The sequence below is a fragment of the Mastomys coucha genome, unplaced genomic scaffold (genome assembly GCF_008632895.1).
Source record: "Mastomys coucha isolate ucsf_1 unplaced genomic scaffold, UCSF_Mcou_1 pScaffold16, whole genome shotgun sequence".
In the NCBI taxonomy this organism is placed as follows: Eukaryota; Metazoa; Chordata; class Mammalia; order Rodentia; family Muridae; genus Mastomys; species Mastomys coucha.
The window spans coordinates 22919054-22928629 of record NW_022196898.1 but is presented as its reverse complement, the minus strand read 5'-3'; positions in this window follow the sequence as shown (position 1 = coordinate 22928629).

Genomic DNA, 9576 nt, shown 5'->3' with positions numbered 1-9576 from the left:
AGGATTAATGCTCACAGTTTCCAGGATACTATGATATTTGCAGCTATACAGTGTACAAAAATAAATATCTAAGACCAATTTTCCTGTCAAGCTTCCATGCCTCTTTGACTCAAAGGGAATGAACACACAGAGAAACACAAAGAGGCTTGAATGCTTCACTGCCTGAGGGACAGCATTAGTCTCTCAAGAAGTGGAAGACACATTGAACCCCAGAAGCCATTGACACTAACCTGAAAAGCCTATAGCACATGCTGGCTAATACAACTAGGCCAGGCCAATCCCTTGGCTTCCTGCATTAGAATAATACATTAATTAGAAAAGGATCAAATATAGCTATCTATTTTTGAAAACTATCATTTTTATAATCTCTAGTTCTACTTGTGTTTTTTTTTAAGTTAAACATAAATAATAAGAATGATGTCCTCCTTTGACACTGTGGATAAGATTGCCAATATTTTTATATTCACATGACAAGATGGATTGGTTTCTTTATATAAAGGGTCTAATGAATCAACAACTTCATTAATCCAATGAATCTAATTTACATCTCAGGTACTAGAAGATGCAATAAAAGAAGTGACTACTAAATGTAAATAGAAGAAGCAAAATAGTATACAGTCTACAAATAAAGAAAGTGACAGAAGATTTTCCTGTCATGAAAATAAAAAACAAACAAACAAACAAACAAAAAACTCCAGTAAGAAATACTTATGGGATAGGGAATGTCCAGAGGAAAAACTGGGAAAGAGGATAACATTTGAAATATAAATAAAAAAAAATATCTAATAAAAGAAAAGAAAGTGAAGATAAAGAAACACTGAAGATATCTACTACACTGGTTCTGGTAATTAGGAAAACTCTTTGAGTATATTTTTATATATGGAAAATCTGGTTAATGGACAGTAATGTGTTACAGATTCTCATCATGATACACAACATTGATATTTATAGTTAAGACATGGCACACATAGAGTTGACAGTCTTCCATCTGGGGTCTCATTAAGTAACCAATGGCATTACTAGAAAGTGGTACACTTGTTATAGATGCTAATAAAAACATATATTAGCCAAGGAACAATAAACTAGTCTTGGAACCTTTGCTTCAGCAAGAAGGAATAAACTATTTAATTGTTATGTGGAGGGAATTGAGAAGGCTTGAAAAAGAATCTAGAAGATCAAAAGCAAGAATTAAGCAGTAAAGTAGTTCAGATAAGGTCTTTTCACCAATAGATTTGAAATCACTTCATTCACAATCCAGTTCCGAAGTACATGTAATGTCACAGGGAATGCAATGTACTGTGTCTGAGTTGTAGATAAAAGAACCAGTTTAAGAAACATGTGTGACTAGAGTAAAAAGATGCAAAGGAACAATCTCAGCTTGGAGAGGGGTTACTGAGAGAAGGGGTGTTTGAGACCAGCAAACAAATAAGTCAAAGTCAAATTGTGGGTTACAAACTGACAGCCTATGCTCTCGACAGCTTTCCAGATTGCTCTTGTATTCTGCTCTGCTTGAGACAGCTTTCTCATGCTGTTCTAAAACTCTCTGTATAGCTCATCTCTTGCAGAACAAAGGGCCAGTTTTTTGTTTTTGTTTTGTTTTGTTTTTTTAGTTTACATATTAATTCAGTCTTTACTCCAGATCCCTTTGATTATTCCAAGAATCAGCACTTCATGGCCCCATCCCCTTGATTCTTAGACAAGAAACAGTAATCCCAAGCATAGATAGTAAGACAGTTGGGTGGGACCCTGGCCTGAAATTGCCATGCTGACAGTGCCTGGACCTAAATTAGTTCTGTCCCAGGCTTATGCTGAACTCAGGAATCCACCTGCTTTTGTAAGCATGAACAAAAAGTTTATCTGGTTGGGATCTTGCCTTGTGATCACCACTCCCTACATCTCTTTATGCCTTTCCTTAATAACTTTCTGACAGGCTGGCTCACAGATCTGTACCTTTAGATCTGTGAAGCTCTTTATACAATTCATATTGCATCCTTACATTTTATATAATTAAGAAATTATATATTTTGACTCATGTTTTCAGTGTTCTTTCCCACAACCATAATGGCTGTTTTGAAGGTCACTGCATTCTACCATTTTTTTCTGAGACATAGACACATCCTCACCTCCTGGACTTCTGCTGTCTCTGATTTTCATGGAGTCATTAACCTTGGCATAGAGGACATTCTTTGAAAAGTGAAAATATGTATATTATACAAACAAGCCTTTTGCCCACAGAAACCATTAACACTCCTGAGGGCCCACGTCCTGCTGTCTCTGTTACAGGGGCAGGAACCATGTCATGCCGTCTCTTACACATGGCCAAGCAGAACTTGACAGAAGATTATGTGAAGTGTAATCCATACAATGTAGAAACTACATTTATGAAACTATGTGAAGTTTTCTATTCTGTATATTAGGACTGCTGATTAATGCTTTAGTAGTAAATGAGTGGTGATATTTTAGAAGGATGTCATCTGAGGATGTGCCAAAGAAAGCAGAAGAGTGGTAAAATAGATAGGAAGCTACTTTGAGAATGAATCTAATTCATGTGGGTGTTGAGAATGGCAGAACAAGTGTGGTGGCATTAGTGATTGAGATTATTGCATTTCACAAGTAATGGGGGAGAAAACATAATTTAAGATAACAGCTCAAATATTCTTCTTATATCAACAGGTTCTTAAATGGCTAAAAGTTTTGCTTCTTAATGTTTGCTTTCTCAAAAGACCATAAAATTTTTCTAATATAAAATTACATCAGTGAAGATAGTAGATAGAAATAACTTCTACAATTTTGTTATGTTTTAAAATAAAATACTCTATTTAGTTGAATGGTATGCACTTGGACAGAAATCCAAGTACTTCATAATTAATATGTAGAGAATGGGTTCAAGTGTCTCCACTTAATATTAGCACAGAAACCCAGAGTTATACTCTCAAATTTCCCTCCTGAGGACAGAAAATGGTTCATTGTACTAGTTACAGTCCTGGAACTAGAATAAATGGGAGGATGAGCTTGTTCTATCTTACCTTTTGATGGGGATCATCCCATTATGACAAGTTTAGCCTGACAGCAGGAATAGGGGTACAGCTTGTCACATTGCATCAGAAGTCAGGAAGCAGAGACCAGCTATAAATGAGGCTGGACTCTAAGACCCCATTACCTGCTTTCAGCATTGAGGCTTCATTATCTATAAGTTCTACAAGCTTCTCAAATGAGTGCTTAAGCCTATGAGTCTATGGAAAGCATTATTCAATCAAATGACAAAACTCATGTAATGGGAGTTGTGACTGGAGAGATAAATAAATATACAGAGAAGTTCATTGGTTTGACCAGAGAAAGTTGTTGTTGGTTACTGAAGATAAATATTTCTGCTACTATCAACAGATGTTTTCTAATATTCTGATCAATAAACCATGAATAAAATTAACTTGCAAGTATAAAACTAATTATTAAATCATGCATTGCAGTGTTTGAAAACATAACAAGTCTGAGAAATAAAAGGCAAAGAAAACAGAAAGTTTTCAGGTTAAAATATAATGTTTTTAAATTTATATTCTTTGAGAATATTTTATTTGTATATAAAATATCTCTTTGTGTGTATGCACATATGTGTCACATGTCTATATGCATTTCTTTCTCTCTCTCTCTCTGTGTATGTGTGTGTGTGTGTGTGTGTGTGTGTGTGCATTTGAGACAATGTTTAAAAAGAGACAATACAATTAAGTCAGAGCAAGGGGAAGGATTATGGGAACAATTAGAGGGGAGAGAAAGGTGAACAAATCATATAATTACATGATGATTACAAAAAATTAATCATTAAAACATAATACCCTAGCATCACCTAGGATGTCTGGAATCACACTTAGTTTGGAGGCTGAGAGTGAAAAGTCATAAATTCAAGTCCAGTGGGACAAGTTAGTGAGACTCTATCTCAAATAAAAATGAAAAATCAGGCAGCCAGCTCAAATCCCAGAATTGGAGATTATCAAGATTTACCTGAAAAAGAGTATAATCTTTTGATAACTTTTCTTCTTCTCATTACTCTAATTTTATACCAGCATTTGTCTTTATGTGTTTAAATCTGTATATCTTCATGCATATCTATATCAATGAATTTTCCGGTTTTACAAGAAACAAGTTTTAAACTAACACTGTCTTAAAATCTGTTCTCTAGGCAATGCTTCTTCATGTTTTCTATTGTACTGTTGTTAAAAATGTATTTAGCCATTATTCTTATTTTATATAAAATGTTTGAACTTTTACATAAAAAGAGAAAACAGTTGCACAGTATGATTTACAAAACTATAAGCATCTTGCTATTTTGTACTGGATTTATGTGAGCCTACTGAATCAAATCATATGAATCATATCAATATTTTTTCATGTTTTAAACCTCCTTTGAGAATAATTTGCTATAATTTCCAAATATAAAATGCACAAAAATTCTAAGTGCACACCAATAGTGGGTACCTGTGTGTTTGGAATTCAGTGTGTTTTTGTGTGTTTACGTGTGTGTGTGTCTATCTGTCTGTCTTTCTGTTAGTCGGTCTGTCTGTGTGTTTCTGGAGATAAAATGATTTTAATGGTACAAATGCTCAGTCGTTACCTTCATTTGCTCTGAAAGGCAACCTTCCATTAGTTCTGCTATCTCTATAAACCCAGACATTCTGTCTCTTCTGCTTTAAAGCTGTCCTTTAAACAGTGCTTTTACAGATACCTTAAGATACAGAGAAGAGAAGCAATCTCCTTCCGAGTGAAGGCAGGTACATCTTTGGGTGGTGCAATTAACAGTGATGGCACCCCACCCCTGGAGTTTAAAGATGCCTTTTCTTAGGACCTCTAGGTTTTATAAATCAAGGGACGTCTCTCCTTATCTATGAAGCATTTCCTTACGTTCAAGGAGAAAAAAAACCTGTCTTAACAGGACAGGTTGGACAGATTTTTCTGGAAAGTCTCTTCCAGTTCAGGATACCTTAAATCACAACCTCTCTCCTGTAACCAGTTCTCGCTGAATGCCCATGTTCCTCCTCCCTTTGCCCCTTGGAACCATCTCCTTGCCAACGCAATGAAAACTGACACAAAATACTACCCTTATGAATCCTTTTGTTTAGACTAATAAGCTTTGTGTCTTACCCAAAGGACCAACGACTTTCCACTTCATGAAGCTGAAATGAAAACATGCTAACACTTGTTTGCAAATAAAGTAAAATTCATATTCTTTACTTCCTCACTTGATGTTTAAACAGTATATTAATGATGAGATTGAAAATTATTTGCTTCCTGTACTTTGGGTTATCTTTGGATGTTTTTTTTTTTACATTTCCACTTACTTATGTATCTGTGTACATGTAGCATGCATACAGGTATTTACACAAATATGTATGAGGGTGGTATGTATTTGGATGTATACATACATATATACAGATGTGATGTGCATGTGCCTGTATGTACACAATTGTTCATGTATATTTTTGTGTGAGCAGGCCAGAGGTAGAAATTCCCCAGACACTTTGAACTTGTTTTCTGATATGTATCTCTCAATGAATTTAGAGATCAAATATTGAGCTAGAGATCATAAATCCAGATATCCACTTGTCTATGTGAAACCAGCACTGGATTACAAGCACATGCTACAACACCAGATTTTTTTTTTTTTTTAATCATGGCTACAGTTTCTCCTCTGCTCCTCCCAGTCTTTCTTCTCTTCCCCTCCCTAATCCATTCCTTCATCATTTCTCTTCAAAAAGATGAACAGGCCTTCAATGGATATCAAACAGATATAGGATATCAAGTTGCAATAAGGCTAGACACCACCTCTCCTATTATGACTGAACAAGGCAACCCAATAGGATGAAAGAGTCAAGAGTCAAAGTAGGCAAGAGAGTCAGAGACAGTCCCTATTCCCACTGTTAGATGCCCCACAAGAAGACAAAGATACAGAACTGTAACATACGTGTAAAGGGTCTAGGTCAGTCCCATACAGATTCCCTTGTTGGCTGATCAATCTCTGTGATCCCCTATAATCATAGGTTAGGTGATTCTGTGGGTTTCTTGCAGAGTCCTTGATGCCTCTGGCTCCTACACTCCTTCCTCCCTCTCTTCAGCAGGATTGCCCATGTTCTGCCTAATGTTTGACTGTGGGTCTCTGCATCTGCTTCCATCAGTTGCTATGTAAAACTTCTCTGATGACAATTGGGTTAGAAACCAACTAATGAATATAGCAGAATATCATTAGTAATCATTTCATTGACTTGGTTTTCATCTGTATATTTTATTTTATTTTGCCACATGTTTCTTTGTATCCTAAGTATCTGAGCTATCCAGCCTCTGGGTCCTGACCCTCTAGGCAGTGTCATGAGTAGGTTCTTTCTCATGGCATGGACCTCAAGCTGCACCAGTTATGGGTTGGCCACCCCCACAATTTCTGTGCTTTATTAACCAGAGCACATCCTTTAAGCAGGACAGATTTTTAGACTGAAGGTTTTATGGCTACTTTTTGTGTTCCAATCTGCTAGAAATCTTATCTGGTTACAGGAGATAGCCAGTTTAGGCTTTGGATTCCTCATTACTAGAAATCTTGGCTATGTAACGCTCAGAGTTTTAATTGCACTAGGTTTTGGGCTTGTCTTAGAGATGCACCAGATGTCCTAGAAACTCCCAGAATCTCTCCCTCTGTCCTCCCCCTACCTAATCCCTCCTGTTCCCTTCTATTCTTATCCTTATGCCTCTGCTCCAGGCCCCTCCTGTCTTCCTTTCCCCCATGATTGTTATTCTATTTCCACTTCACAATGAGATTTATTCATCCTCATTGAGCCATTCTTGTTAATTAGCTTCCTTGGGTCCCTGGTTTCTTTATTTTTGGCTAATATCAACTGAGAAGTAAGTACATACCATGTTTGTCTTTTTGCATCTGTGCTACATCATTGAAAATTGTCTTTTCTAGTTCCATCATTTGCCAGCAAATTTCATTTCATTTTTTATTGGATAATTTATTTATTTATGTTTCAAATGTCATCCCCTTTCTTGATTCCCCTTCCTCCAAAATCCACTATCCCATCCCCCATCCTTCTGCTTTTATGAGGTTGTACCCCCAACCACCCACCCACTTCTGCCTCCCCAACTTTCTATTCCCCTACACTGGGACATTGAGCCTTCACAGAACCAAGGACCTCTTCTCCCATTGATGCCTGAAAAGTGCATCCTCTGCTACATATGAGTATGGAGCCATGTGTCCCTCTATGTGTACACCTTGGTTGTTGGTTTAGACCCTGGGAGCTCTGGTTGGTGAATATTGTATTTCTTCTTATGGGGTTGCAAACCGCTTCAGCTCCTTCAGTCCTTTCTCTAGCTTCTCCATTAGGGACCCCATGATCAGTTCAATGGTTGGCTGTGAACATCCACCTTTGTATATGTCAGGCTCTGGCAGAACCTCTCAGGAGACAGCTATATCAGGCTCCTGCCAGCATGTACTTCTTAGCATCGACAATAGTGCCTGGGTTTGGTGACTGAATATGGAATGGATCCCCAGGTGAAGCAGTCTTTGGATGGCCTTTCATTCAGCCTCTGCTCCACAGTTTCTCTCTTTACATCCTCCCATGGGTATTTTGATCCCTCTTGTAAGAAGTACCAAAGTATCCACACTGTGGTTTTCCTTCTTCTTGAGCTTCATGTGGTCTGTGAATTGTATCTTGGGTATTCCAAGCTTTTGAGCTAATATCCACTTATCATTGAGTTCATACCATGTATGTTCTTTTGTGATTGGGTTACCTCACATAGGATAATATTTTCTAGTTCTGTTCATTTGCCTAAGAAGTTCATGAATACATTGTTTTTAATGGCTTAGTAGTACACCATTGTGTAAATGTACCACATTTTCTGTATCCATTCCTCTGGTGAAGGACATCTGGGTTCTTTTCAGTTTCTGGTTATTATAAATAAGGCTGCTATAGTGGACCATATGTCCTTGCTGTATGTTGGAGAATTTTTTGGGTATTTGCCCAGGAGTGGAATAGCTGGGTCCTCAGGTAATAGTTTGTGTAATTTTCTGAGGAACTGCCAGACTGATTTCCACAATGGTTGTACAACCTTGAAATCCCACCAACAATGGAAGAGTGTTCCTCTTTCTCCACATCCTTGACAGCATCTAGTGTCACCTGAGTTTTTGATCTGAGCCATTCTGACTGGTGTGAGGTGGAATCTCAGAGTTGTTTTGATTTATATTTCCCTGATGACTAGGGATGTTGAACATTTCTTTAGGTGTTTCTTGTTCATTTGAGTTTCCTCAGTTGAGAACGCTTTGTTTAGCCCTGTACCTCATTTTTAGTAGGGTTATTTGGTTTTCTGGAGTCTAATTTCTTGAGTTCTTTGTATATAGTGGATATTAGCCCTCTATTGGATGTAGGGTCAGTAAAAATCTTTTCTCAATCTGTTGGTTGCTGTCTTGTCCTATTGATAGTGTCCTTTGCCTTACAGAGGCTTTGCAATTTCATGAGGTTCCATTTGTCAGTTCTTGATCTTATAACATAAACCATTGGTGTTCTGTTCAGGAACTTTTACTCTGTGCCCATGTATTTGAGGCTTTTTCCTATTTTCTTTTCTACTAGTTTCAGTGTATCTGGTTTTATGCTGAAGTCCATGATCCACTGATTTCATTGTTTTTGACAGTTGAGTAATACTCCATTGTATAAATGTTACATTCAAAATTTTCTCTTATTATTTTATCAAGCATATTAATGCCAAGATTACAATGTAGATGTCTAATAAAATGACAATTGGATAATTTAATAAAATCTTCATTAATTTACAAAAATAATGTAAATAAATCCATTACAGTACAAATGTTGAACAGCAATAAGTATATTTTACAGTTCTCCATAAATGTTTTCAGGATTGACAAATTAACATTGGACAATCAATTGGGGTATTTTTCCATGGGTACTACTAACTTTCCTGCTTCCCACTTTGTTCAGTGCCTAATGTTTTGTGTGTATTGGTGAGGCCTCCTGGGGTCTTTTCCATCCATTTTGGCATAGTCACTGGTGCCATCCTTCTTCAGCTTACTTTTGGAAAATTAAACTGGTGAAATTGTAAATGTGTATCCTGCTTCTGATATTAAGAGATACAATCTCAATGAAAATTTCCTAATTTTCTGGACCTTAATATATTTCTGTCCTCCTCTACAGTGTTACCTCAGCCTTAGATATGGGGCTGCTTTGTAAATGTATCTACTGGGACTGGGTTCCACAACTCTAAATTATGATTGACTGGTTTTAGTCCTGAAAACATACATACAGCTAACATTATATAAAATGAGTTTTTTTACATATGAAAAACATATGTATACATGTTTATCTACATATATATCATAATATACACAGCATATATCTATATATTACATCTATATACACATACTATATGTGCATGTCTTAAATTTATTGCATGCAGTAACAATTAATGCAAAAACAGTCTTGCATTTGGAGGAGACATGGAAAGTCTTCTTAGTAGTCTCCTTTAGTAGGGGTACTTGGGAGGGTGTATAGGGAAGAGAGGAAAGGGAGAAATGTTCTAATTATATTA